Source organism: Molossus molossus, unplaced genomic scaffold, assembly GCF_014108415.1.
Source record: "Molossus molossus isolate mMolMol1 unplaced genomic scaffold, mMolMol1.p scaffold_m16_p_2, whole genome shotgun sequence".
Lineage (NCBI taxonomy): Eukaryota > Metazoa > Chordata > Mammalia > Chiroptera > Molossidae > Molossus > Molossus molossus.
In genome coordinates this window covers 130,135,257-130,149,260 of record NW_023425355.1, presented here as the reverse complement: position 1 = coordinate 130,149,260, position 14,004 = coordinate 130,135,257, and the positions used below count along the sequence as shown (strand labels likewise).

Genomic DNA, 14,004 nt, shown 5'->3' with positions numbered 1-14,004 from the left:
ACTGGCAGTCCTTTCTCCCTCGACTGTTGTGGGCCTTTTTATAGGCACAGTGCTGAGTCAAGCACTTCTTTGTTTATAACTGGGCATTCATTTTTGTGGTGGTTTGGTTAATGTCTTTCTCCTCTCAGAGACTGCGAACTCCACATACTTGCTACCTCTGTAACCACATGCCTGCTCCATAGTTGGCACTCAGTTTTAGGCATCATTACAAGTTCTCAAGAGTTTACATTGTAGCTTTAATTAGTGAACTTGCATTAACAAGGAGATTGATGGAATCTTGATTGATTTTCTCTAAAGGTATTTTTACATAAAGTGAGAAAACACAGCTTTTTTAACATTAAAAGGTTTGTTCTAGTATTCAGTTTCCTATGAGTAACCTATTCTCACTTTCACATAAATTCTTCTAAAATTAGACTCACTGTTATCTTCTAGGACTTGGCTGATTCCTAATTTCTCATCATCCTAGGAGGTGCCAGCCAACCCTGAAACCTCAATGTTTTGCTCTGTCACCAGATGGTCATCTCTCACTTAGGAATATATTTCATAACCTGCCCTGATTTCACTTGTGGACTACCAGCATATAAAGAGTTAATGTTGCTTTATGGCCTTGACTCCCTGTTCATTCCATTTCATGCACAGATTAGAGAAATGCCTAATAAAGTCCTTAGATGGTTCCTCACTATCTACAGATAAAATTTAGAACTGCTGACATTTTTGGCGGCTATAGACTCTAACTTTCTAGCTTCAACCTGTATTTGTAGCCTTATTTCTTTTTCTTTTTTAAATCACATGAGGACTTTTTTTGCATTTATCTTCAGATAGAGCAGGAGGGAGAGAGGGAGGAAGAGAAAGAGGGAGAAACATCGACGTGAGAGAGACACATCTAGTGGTTGCCACTCATACAACCCCAACTGGGGCCGGGGACAAACTGCAACCGAGGTACGTGCCCTTAGCGGAAACTGAACCCGGGACTCTCTGGTCCATGGGCCATTGCTCTAACCACTGTGCCAAACCAGCCAGGGCTGTAGCCTTATTTCTTAATATTTTTTTTATTTTTATTTTTTGTTTGTTTGTTTGTTTGTTTTTAAGAGAGAGAGAGAGCGGAACATCGATTTGCCACCTGGCTGCCTCCTGCACACCCCCTACAGGGGATCGGGCCCACAACCTGGGCATGTGCCCTGACCGGGAATCGAACCGGCAATCTCTTGGTGCATGGGTTGATGCTCAGTCACTGAACCACACCAGCCAGGCTGTAGCTTTATTTTTTAATCAGTGTACTCAGGGTCCCCTAAATATGGCATTGCTCATTCTCTCCCTGCTTGATGGGCAATCTCCCCCTCTCCTAATTGAAATGTCTAGCTTAAGACTTGGGTTTTTACATCATAGGGACTTGGGTTCAAATGCTGGTTGTGGTTCTGTGTCTTTGGCAAGTGCCCAAACCTTGGTTTCTGGAGTTCTAAGCTAGAGTTGCTGTGAGGGAGCAGTAAAGTGATGCGTGTGAGATGTTGCACATAGCCTAGGAGCAGAGGTAGTGCTGAGAGTGCCGTTAGCAGCCACATCCCACCCTCCTGCCAGGCTCCTGGGTAAATCTGTTCACACTCCTCCAGCCTGTGAGCTTTGCACATAGTTAGTGCTCAGTGTGCACTGTAGACTGACATTAGACAGATGAATTATCAAGTCACATATTTTCCATCCCGCCTCTGCTGAGTATGTGTCTGAGCTCCTCCTGCTAGCCCCGTTTCCACTATCCCATCAGTATCTGCTCTGGAAGTGGAAGCTCATTTTTGACATTTGCCTAAGCAAAACATAATTAGTAAGATAAAAATTCTGCTACCCGAATCATCATATAATGTATTCTCAAAGTTGAGTTGTATTTGATGATATTTATAAACCCTCAGCTGGGAGTGCACAATATTTTTTAGCTTCCTTCTTTTTTCTCTCCTTTGCGTTCAGTGCTTATGCTACCGGATGCTGTGATAAGTACTTTGCATGTATTTCTCATTTAATCCTTGCAACAGCCTCTTGGCTACATTGTATTTATTCCATTTTACAGAGGAGGAAGTCGAAGCTTAGAGGAGTAACTAACCTGTTCTTGTCACATAGCTGGCTGTGACTGAATTGGGACCCAGTTCTGTGTGACTCCGAAGCTTGTGTTTTTAACCACTCTGCTAAGCTGTGCTGCCCCCGTTAAGCTCTGAACAGTTATGACAGGTGTTTCAACCAGGAGTGAGATGGCTTTATCTTCTCCCTTCTCTCCTCACTGTGAGCCCTTCCCCACCCCACTGAAAACCCCTGAGCAAAACCATCATTTTGTGTAGAGTAGATCTCTTAGTTTTCCAATTTGTATCATCAAGAACCTGATCTAAATGCTAACCGTTACCCTTTCCTTTTTTGGTTTTGAATTTTCCAGTGCTGCGGGGTGACTGGAACAAGTCCCACCCCGTGAGTGACATTTACCAGATAAGTGCGGAGCCTTGTATTTCAGCAAAAGAGCTGTAGAGGAAAGGGTAGTTAGTGGACCCTGCCCCGAGGATAGCTTGATGCCAACTCAGACAGCTCAAGACCGAGGGGACCAGACTGATTGTGGTTCTGGGGTCATATTTAAGATCATTTTTATATAAATTAAGTAGTGGACATATTTTGACTTGCTTTAAAGCCAGGCTTGATTCTGATTGCAGCAGCCTTGTGGTCATAGGCTGTCTTATGAATCCAGTTTTCACAAATGATTTTCAAAGCTGGTAGCCCTGGTAGGTCCCATCTTCAGAAGTTCTGTGTTATTCTGACCGATCTCCGTCTACAGAGGGAACCCTCCGTGCTTATGCATGGCCCATGGTCCTGCCGTGTCCCGCCCTCTCCTAGCCCATCACCTACAAGTTCTCCATGCAACCCTAATTGTGTGGATACTCTTCTGGGCAGCTCCTTCTCAGTGCTAGGTAGCCAGTAAAAGCTGCCAGAAGGGCCTGTGTTCTCAGCCCTAGGGAACTACTGCTGCTTCCCCTTTTTAATTTTTTTTCTCATTTTTATCTTCTGCCACTTGGTAGCAGTTTTTATACCGAGGGCATGTGAGGTTGCCGTTATTGTGCAGTCTCCTTCCTCTCCTGCGCATCCTCTTCTCCCGCCGCGGCCCCTGCCATCACATTGTATCCACATGTCTATCTACATGAATAATAAATCCCGTAGTTCTTTATCTCTCCCTCTCTCCTCATAGGAGGTTCCACGTTAACGGGGTTCAGGACAACACGTGCCGGTCACCATGAAGATCTGTAGAAAACACTGAGGCTCGCCAGGCAGATCTCGTAGGCTTTTGCACCCTGTCCTATTCAGGAGCTGCATTTTGATCTGCATCCTTTATTCCTCTACCCCAAGTGAAAAATTAGGGTGGCTGTTCTTCACTAGGGGATTCGAGGCCCCTGTTATCAGTTCTCACTTAGCCTGTGGTTTTAGAGAGGAGGAGGGAGGAGATAGGGAAGTGGTGGCAAAGTAAGGGGAGTGCTGGGGGGGTGCATGGTTTCTAAGTGGTGCAAGCTGTAGGCATAAAATTACTATAATTTGTTTTTTAAATTCTAAATCTGTTTTCTTTATATAAAAAAACTGCAGTTAGTGAACTGACACTGTTAAATAAGTTGAAGTGTAAAAAATGTATACATAGAATACAAGCCCTCCAACTGCCTAATCACAGACATAAAATAATTCTCTTGCTTTTAATGTAGTTTTTATCTTTGATTAATGAAATGTATTATAGTGTTGAAACTTTACTGAAGTTTGATACTTTGTCCTTTTAGTTAGTACAAAGAAATCAGGAATAATGGCATAATTTCATTTAGGAAAATTATTAAGTTCGTGATTTTTTATTTTTAAGATTCTTTTGTGGAGAGCAACTATATTTTTCAACTACCTTTTCCTTTTTCTGTTGCTTTTATACTGCTTTCCTTGAAATGAAAGGCAAGCATCAAGTGTTGGTTTTATCCTGTGGCTTCACTTTGGAAATTCTCTATTTCTCCCTGTCAAGATCTCCTGAAGTTGTCTGGTGGCATGTTGCGTGGCCAGGTGTTCTGTATGGGAAGGCCATTTTAGTGAAAAGGAGAGAGGATAGTCTATTAAATGAGTGAATGAATAAGTCTGTTGAATTGAAAGAGAATGATTTGTTCTCTCTAATAACTAATGGTCCTCATTATCCCACAGTAAAATGTGTATCATTTTTCTGAAATCCATGCAAGATTATTGCTATTGGGCTTAAATAAAGCAAAATTTTACTCTTTTCCATCTGTGAATAGAAAAAAATATAGTATTACGCTTTTATACAATAGCCCTATGGGAAACATGGTCACTAAAACTTGAAACTCTTAGCTTTTGTTCTCCAGACTATAGGTTTTTCTCTCTCTTGTTCTAATGAAAGCTCTACATATTCTGTGGATGAAATATTCACAGTGTGCGCCAACATCCAAATAGTCTTCTGTACTTGGCAAAACAAGCTGGTGATGAGAATAGTCTAAAGTTCATTCTTGAATTTTATCTTGTAATAAATTTATATTTCTTTTATAACAATACTTAGAATTATATCTTTTCTCCAGTGAGTGATGACTTGTACAATAACTGTTAAATACATTTCTTCATGATCAGTGATAAAATTTCAGGTATTTATCTATCTGGGCAGGTTTTTGTTTTGTTTTTAATCTTCACCGAGGATATTTTTCCACTGCTCTTTAGATAGAGTGGGAGAGAGAGAGAGAGAGAGAGAGAGAGAGAGACATTGATGTGAAAGAGACACATTGATTGGTTGCCTCCCACAAGTCCTAACATCCACAACCTGGGCTGGGGATTGAACCTGCAACGTAGGTACTTGCCCTTGACCAGGAATCGAACCTTGACTCTTTGGTCCTCAGGACAACACTCTAATTGCTGAACCAAACCAGTCAGGGCATCTGGGCAGTTTTTTTATTGGTCCTGAGAAATTACTGATGTTTGATGAATGTGAGAATTTAACATTTAATTTAATCTCTGAAACTAGTGCTTAAAACAAGACAGGGCACACTTCACCCAGTGCGTTCCTGGGTTAAATTAGCAATAAACATTTCCTTAAAAATAAATAAATAAATAAATAAATAAATAAAAAGCTAGCCCAGACAGTGTAGCTTAGTGGTTGAGTGTCAACCCATGCACCAAGAGGCCGCCAGTTTGATTCCCAATCAGGGCATATGCCCAGGTTGTGGGCCCGATCCCCAGTGGGGGGCATGCAGGAGGCAGCCAATTGATGTTCTCTCTCATCGATGTTTCTATCTCTCTCTCCCTCTCTCTCTAAAAATCAATAAAGAAAAAACAATTTTTTTTAAAAAAAGCTATATCACTCACAGTATAGAAGGTAGTTTTTCTCATAGCTGGGATCCAATAACACCTTCCGAGAATTACGTTCAACAGTGGGCCAGGAGGTGTTAGGGTACCTTTGACAGGCTTGGGGAGATACACCTACAAAAGATGGGAAGTGGAGTGAAGTGCAGGTGACTGAGCATAGGATGATGACACCAGCAGGTGCCACAGGTATTACTTTATCAATCAGGACTTTTGTCTTTTTTCATAATTAAGCTCTTAGAGGAATGTCCATACTTGACCATCATTTCCAAACCTTAAATATTTTCTATAAAATAATAGTAAAATTGAAAAAGTAAGATCACATGAAAGGCAAAGTAGGATATCAAGTCTTGTCAGCTGATAAGAACCACCTCTTTCAGGATGGAGTGCCATTCCAAGTGCATTACCAAATGGTTTATGCTCTCAGTCTACTTTTGCATTCATTGAATGGGTTGATGTTGAAGACTTGCTGTGCTCAGCATCTTTTTTTTTTTTTATCCTCACCTGAGGACATTTTTGCATTTATCTTGAGACAGAGTGGGAGGGAGAGAAGGGAGGAAGAGAGACAGAGAGAAACATTGATGTGAGAGAGACACATCGAGTGGTTGCCACCCACAGGACCCCAAATGGGGCCGGGGACAAACTGCAACCGAGGTACGTACCCTTAGCAGGAACCGAACCTGGGCCTCTCTGGTCTGCGGGCCGCTGCTCCAGCAGCTGAGCCAGACCAGCCAGGGCTGTGCTCAGCATCTTACTGGGTGCTGTGAGGGATACAAAGTTGAGTCAGCAGGGCTCCTTTACTCACTATTGTTGGAAAGTCTAGTGGACAACACAGTGCATGTCCCCAAATAGGTAAAATAAAGGATTACTGATGTTCAGGGGAACCAGAGACCACTTCTGACCCCACTGGGAAGAGTGTATAGAGTGGAGGCATTTGAGGCATTGTGGGAATGCGCTGTGGAGAGGCCATTGTGGACTTGGGAATGGTTGTCTACCCTGCCTCGCACCAATTTTTCTAGCCCATTGATGCAGTGGCAGGGGTCCCAACCTCATTCACGGGGTAACCCATACCATCTCAGCCATCCCAGTGGCACGTTAGGGAATTCTCAGAGAGCCTCTTAAAGGGCATCAGCTGGAGAGCTTTGCTTCTCAGTCCCTACAAGCCAAGCCCATGATGTTTGTTTGTCTCACTAGCTTATAATTCTGAGGGCCAGCAGTGACACTTCTCACCTATCTCAAGCAGAGACCTCTGAGAACTTGGAACCAAATTAGAGCACGTTTAGAATAATTGCTTGGACTAGTAATTCCTAACTGGCTTTGAAACACTTGGAGTTTCCAAAGGAAAATGGGAATATCTTAAATTATTTAAGTTAGATTTTTTAAAAATTAACTTTATTGAGGAATAATTAACAGACATAATTGTATAAACTTAAAGTGCACAATGTGATGACTTGATATATATATACATTGTAGAATGATTATCAAGATCAAGATAATTAACACATCCATCAGCTCACATAGTTAACATAGTTAACTCTTTTTTGTGGTGAGAATGCTTAAGATCTAATCTCAGCAACTATCAGGTATACAATGCCATATTACTAACTAGAGATCAGTTTCTTAAAAGATACATTCTTTTAATTAAGTATACCAAAATGACACCAAGTTTATGTAGCCTGTAGAAAAATGGGTGAGACAAAAGAAATGAAAACAGTTTAATACGGGATTGTACGCAGATACTTAAACAATATTAAATATATATGTATGAATAAGACAGGAAAGGGTGAAGGTGGTCAATTATAGGTTCCTTGTTGAAAAATATTGCTATTCTTATTTTATTAATAAAAATAAGATAGTTTTTACAATATCAGAGGGAAGAAAACAGTTTAACACTTACTAACTGACTCCTAAAAAGATGGGTGTTTAAAGATTTTCAGCCTGTTTTCTCCCATATTTACCAACATAGCTAGAGAGAAGAGGACTGTAAGAGAAGCACTTTTTGGTGTATTTTATTTGTGTCTATTTTCCAAATATTTTATTCAACATAAAGTTAATGTCTTTTCTCAGGTTTAAAAATAGGAAAGAAGACACTTCTTAAATTTTTTTTCTGTCCAGAGGCACACGTCTCACCATGTTAAAATTCACATTCAGAACTGGCATCAAGGACATTAAAAACTATCGAGTGAGGTCATGAAACTGCTGCCCATTGGGATTTTTTTTCTCTTTTTTTTGTTTACTTTACATAAATTTTTCTTTTTTAAAATTGAATTTATTGGGGTGACGTTGGTTAATAAAATTACATAGGTTTCAGGGGTACAATTCTATCATACTTCACCTATATATTGTGTTATGCATTCACCACCCCAAGTCAAGTCTCCTTCCATCACCATTTAGGATTTTTTTCCCTGCCGTTTTTGGAAGTTATCTTGTAGAGGGCAACACAAATCTTAGGAGTTTATTTAACCCAAAGGTTTGGATAATACTTCTTTTAAAGTAATCAGAAATTTTCCATTGGTCTTACAGGGGGGTTTATTGTTGGGTGAAAGGCAGTTTCAGTTGTCTGTAACGTGTTTAGATCGGAGGTACAGTATTTTAAAATGTTTTATTGGGGAAAATTCTAACTAAACATATATAATAGTAGAGAGAATTTCATCAGAAGCCCCCATGTGCTCAACATCCCCTTCAGCAGATCGCAACTGTGGTCGATCTTATTCTGCTTCTCCACCTCTTCTGATTATTTTGAAGTGAATCCTAGGGATCATATATTTTTTTCTGTAAATATTTCATTTTGCATTTCTAAAAGAAGGATTCCCCCTTTTCAACATAGCAACAATGTTATCACTAGAAAAAAACCCTACAATTCCTTCATTTCATCAAATATCCAATAAGTGTTTATATTTCCCTGATCGTACTATGAATGCACTTTTTATTTAAAAAAAAGAAAGAAAAAGAAAAGCTCTTTGTTTGGATTGGAATCTACTCAGTGTCCATATGATAGTTAATCTCTTTTTTTTTGATCCTTCTGATTTATTTGTTAAAGAAACCAGGTATTTTATCCTGTTGAATTTCTCTTACTCTGCAGTTTGCTGATTGCATCCCAATAATATCCTTTAACATGTTCCTCTGTTCCCTGTGTTTCCTGTAAAGTGGTAGTTAGCTCTAAAGACTTGCCCATATGTCCATTCAATTTTAGTTTTTGTGACTACTACTACTTGATAATGGTGTGTACATCTGTGAGGAGGTACATAATGTCTAGTTGGAGTCTAACACATTTTGAAACAAATTCTTAGGTATGTCATAAGAAATAATCAGTACTCACTTTTCTCACCTTTTCCAATGTGAATTTTCTTGTATAACATACATACAGAAAAGTACACAAAACCTAACTGAACAACTTGATGAATTGTCAAACACATACCTTTGTAGTCAGAACTGAGTTCAAAAAACAGTATATTACTACATCCCCAGGAGCCCCTGTCTCCTAGAAACTGTCCTCCACCCCCAACCAGAAAATTACTATCATGACTTATGACATAGCTGAGGTTTTCTTATTTTGGGATGTTACACAAGTTCTGTCTGTATTTTTTGTCTGGCTGCTTTTATTCAGTATGTTTTAATATACCACACTAGATGACTGTATGTAAAACCTATGGGTTTTTTCCACATTTGGGCAGTTGTGACTAGTGTTGCTTTGAGCATTCTTGCACATGACTTCTGTGGAACAAATGCATGTATTTCTGTTGGGTATATCCTTAGGAGGAGAATTCCTAAGTCATAGGGGATGTGTACGTTCAGCTTTAGTAGATACTACTAATTTTCCAAAGTGGTTCTGCTAATTTGCACCCCTACCAGCAGTGTGTGAGTGCTCCACATTCTTACCAGCACTTGGTGTTTTCCTTTTCTTATTTTTTTTAAATCCTCACCCGAGGATATTTTTCTATTTATCTTCAGACAGAGTGTGAGGGAGAGAGACACACATCGATTGGTTGCTTCCTGCAATACCCCAGCTGGGGACTGAACTGCAACAGTATGTGCCCTAGACTGGAATGGAACCCGTGAGTTTTTGGTCCCGGGGCGACACTCTAACCAACCGCTGAGCCAGACCAGCCAGCATGGTGTTTTTCCTTTTCATCTTGTGTGTTGACTTAATGTTGTGGTTTTAATTTACATTTCTTTGATGACTAATAATGTTGAATACCTGTTCACCTGCTTATTCACCATTTGAATATCTCCTTTTGTTAGGTGCCTGTTTGTCTTTTTCTACTCTTCTGTTGGGTTGTTTTTTTCTTACTGACTTGCAGGCATTCCTTATATATTCTAAATGAGTCTTTTGGAAATCATATGTGACAGATATCTTCTGTTTGGTGTGCTCTTTTTCCAAGTATAATTTACATACCACAATCTTATAGTCTTAATAGTGTCATACAGTTTATCAAGACAGAACATTTCGCCCTGGCCGGTTTGGCTCAGCGGTTAGAGCGTCGGCCTGCGGTCCGGAGAGACCCGGGTTCGGTTCCCGCTAAGGGCACGTACCTCGGTTGCAGTTTGTCCCCGGCCCTGGTTGGTCATGCGGGTGGCAGCCACTCGATGTGTCCCTTCACGTCGATGTTTCCCTCTCTCTCTCTTCCTCTCTCTCCCTCCCACTCTACCTGAACAAAAAATGGAAAAATGTCCTCGGGTGAGGATAAAAAAAAAAAATTAAAAAAAAAAGACAGAACATTTCTATCACCTAGAGACTTCCCTTGTACCCCTTCCCAGTCAGTACCCTCCCAAAAGCAACCACTCATCTGATTTCTATGACTGTAAGTTAGTTCTGCCTATTCTAGAATTCTATATAAATGATTTCCTATGGTATATACATTTTGTGTTCAGTTTCTTTCATTTAGCATATTTTTTCAGATTCATCCATCTTTCTGCATGTATCAGTACTCAATCTTTTTCATTACTGAGTAATATTTCATGGTAGATTATATCAGTTTATTCATTCTCATGTTGATGGATATCTGAATTGAATTATCAACTTCTGGTTATTATGAATAAAGCTGCTAGAACATTCTTGTACAAGATTTTTTTTATAGATGTAGGATTCACCTTTTAAATTTTCATTAACTATTTTTGTTTAATCACACTAAATTTTTAGTTTGTGTATTGTTCTCTAGGAAGTCTAGAGAGATATGAAAGCCTGGCTTTTTGCAAAAGATAAATGATTTCTTTCCTAAAAGAAGTTTTTAGAAAAAAGTTATAGTAAGATTTCATTAATTAGCTTCCCTAGTGGTTTGAGTAATATTGCAAACAACTGCTTGGGAATACCAGTTACTCTTATTTGGAGTTTCATTCATATGGATTTTTCTTTTTTCCTCACTTGTGTGAACATATATTATTGGCTTTCCTGTGTTTATTTACAGTTACACTAATAGATACCTTGTCTTTTGGAGGAAGAGAATTATTTGGTCAAATGTATTAGCCTCTCTCTCAGCTGTGTTTGAAACTTGAATTTTGAACAGTGTAAATACTCCTTGGGAATAGGGGCATGTGAACATTCTAAAAACTGGTAGTTTACATGTGTTAGAAAGTATAGTGGGAGGAAAAATAATTTTGTGATAAATACCACATTGGAGGTTTGTGTGATAAAAATATGTGTGATCTTAAGTAAAAAACAGCATTGCTGAACTCCTCCACCCCAATGCCTATGATGTTACTTTCTATAAATACTCGAAACATGAGAGCTTTGATCCTATTGCCAAAATAATGTGAGATCCTATAAATTTTCTAATTATAAAGGACAGTATTTTAATTTTATTCTCCTGCCTCTTCTGCCCTGCCCCTAAGAAAAAAAATGGTGTGACTAGACCACTACAAGTCACAATGTTGAATTACAGCACACACCATTTCTTCTTGTGGGGGAAGCTGCTGTTGCTGTTTCCCTGGAGAACTGGTGCCAAGCCCGCGCAGGCTGGCCGCTCCTCCTTTTATTCTGTGCTGGACCAGATGATCAGAGTCACCTGTCAAAAGCTGGTGTAGTCAGAGTGGAAGTTCTTTTTCTCAGATGGGGCCTAAAGTTTATTATTTCTTTAAGCCAGTTACTGAGAGAAAGCTCTCAGTCGAAGAGAGGGAACTTGGAATTCAGTTTTGCATTTCTTGCTCAAGACTAACAGAATTACTTACTGTATGGTGAGCAGTTTAATATCGATTATACAATGTACATGTAAGTATGCCAACTGTGATCATAAAGATTTTGCTTGAATGTGTCATTTCTAGCAGAAGTGTCTAATTTTGGAGAGACGATAATTACAAATAGAGTTCTATGTAGCAGCTCTATTTCCCACATTTAAGAATTCAGAATCTACCTCTAGGTGGCAGCACTAGATACTTTTTTTTTTTTTTCCTGTTTCACTATAGCCTTAATGAGTTATGTATAAGCAGAAAACTTTTAAGTCTCCCGAAACTTCAAAATAAGCTGCTTATTGCCAAATTTGTGAGGATTTAGAAAAATTATGTTGGATAAATTGAGGGCTTGTTTAAAGCTGGATTTTGACCTTAAAGAAGATTCTGACAGCAGTGATCCTTATTTTTTAACATGACATTATACATTTTCTTTAAAAGATTTCATTTAGCCCTCTGTTATTTGCCTGTTGAACTTATAATTGTCCTCCCAAGAAAATAACTTTTTTTATGACATTTTTGTATCCAAGTAACTTGTACAAGGATCATCATATACCTAATATTTTAAGGTAATGACAGTGCCTTCTCCCTTTATATATTTAAAGTTTACATTGACTTGTGACCAAGAGTGCTGAGATGAAGAAGTCCCTTCTCTTGCAAAAATTCAGCTTGGAAATAAATCTGAAGTAATTAGCTAGGCCATTTGGCTTTGTTATTCCCATGGGTAAGATAAGGGTTGTTTGTGGAAATGGATGTTTAAAGTAGACATTTCATAAAGCCTGATATTTTTTCATAACTGTTGTCTACTTGTTGGGCTTTTCTCCATAAGTAACAAGGTAGCTCATGTCCAGTTTTGGCTTACTCAGCAGGCAGCCTGGCCCGGGCCTCAGATGCGCAGATGCGCTAAGTGGACCATGGCTGGTGGGGAGGTGTAGAGAAAGCTTTCGTTGCTTTCCTGTCATAGCCTGGCCAGTTCTGCACATGTGCAAGGCCAGCGTTATTTCATTCCTTGATTTTTCAGGTTGTGAAAGTATCTTGCCTTTTAGAAAACCCTTGCTTGTTGTTTTTTTTTCCTTACTTTTTGCGTAATAGCCTGGGAAATTGATTGATAATGCCATCAGAGAAAAGGTGAAGCTGCATCCTCGTAATCACAAATAAAACAAGACACTGTGTTAATACAGTTAAATTCACAACTAGAGTTGAAGAAATGGCATCATTAAATGGGCCTCCCTCACACCTTTACTAATTTGCTATTTCTTGTAAGGAATTGGTAACTTATAAAATAAAAATGTATAGTGAATCTTGGGGCCAAGTGACCTATGTTATAGTAATTTATGTCACAAACCAAGAACAATTTTTCAAGTTGTTGTGAATGTGTATTGCTTGTTCTTATTATACACTACTATGTCAGAAAATACTTTGATCAATTCCTACAAAGAGTAGTGATTAACTGGCTGGCTATGCAGCATGAACATGTGTTTCATATTGAATTAATATAGTCTGGATTAAATGATGTTCATCTACTATTTTATTTTTTTCATTCGTCTGACATTTATTGAGTATTTATTTACATAGGCACCATTTAAAAGAGTGTCCTTTAATGTCTTATTTAAAGTGTGTGGTTGGTGGTATTACATCCATTTTGCAGGTGAGCAAGCTGAGACTCAGTCTCAGTCAGCCTTATTTGTTCAGCACCTTCCACTGAGTCAGAGTTAGCCTCAAGTCTTTTATAATTAATTACTGGATGTCACTTGACAGTTGACCAAGTAGGATTTAACATTTTGTCACTGAATTCTGAAAACATCTGTTAGATGATCTTACCAATGCAGGTGTTGATGGAGTCAAAACAATCTTTAGATATTTTTGGTATTTGAACTTTTTGCTCAGTGATGTTTGATGTTACTTATTTACCTTTATACTAAAATAAGTGTGATTGTTTTCCTTAGATTTCTAAACAGCCTAGAATTCTTAGGGATTGTTAAGGGATGCTTTCAAGAAAACATTATAAGATAGAGTGTGGAATAATTATGTTGAAGTGTTAATTCAAATAGTGGATTTTGAAAGATATGCTTTGACCAAGGGTAAATTAAATTGGTTGACCTTAAAATGCTTATTTCTCAAATAGTTTGGGGAAACAAGATAGCATAAACTATACAATTGATTTTGTGTGTCATCGATTGAAATATGGAAGGTATATTTGGTTCCAGGATTCTTGGGGACATTTTGGCTTATAGGATCTGTGGATTCTTTTTTTTCTTTCTCACATATTTTACACTTCTGAATTCAGAACACACACACAAAAAAAACCACAACCCTACCATGTCACGTTTTGTCTTATATGCTGCTACTGAATTTTAACTACTGAATTAGATTGCAACCTACATGCTGTTAACTACTGAACCAAGATGGAATCGACCACTGCATTGAAATCAGGATTAGCAGTTGTGTCTGCACTAGAAGGAGTTGTAATAGCAGTGAACTTGTTTTCTTTTAATG

General features: G+C 38.7%; 1 protein-coding gene across 5 annotated transcripts in view; it reads left to right on the top strand.

Moving 5' to 3' along the window:
- Window positions 1-14,004, top strand: part of POLA1 (DNA polymerase alpha 1, catalytic subunit) — a 321,724-nt gene that overhangs the window by 145,016 nt on the left and 162,704 nt on the right. The window lies entirely within an intron of this gene.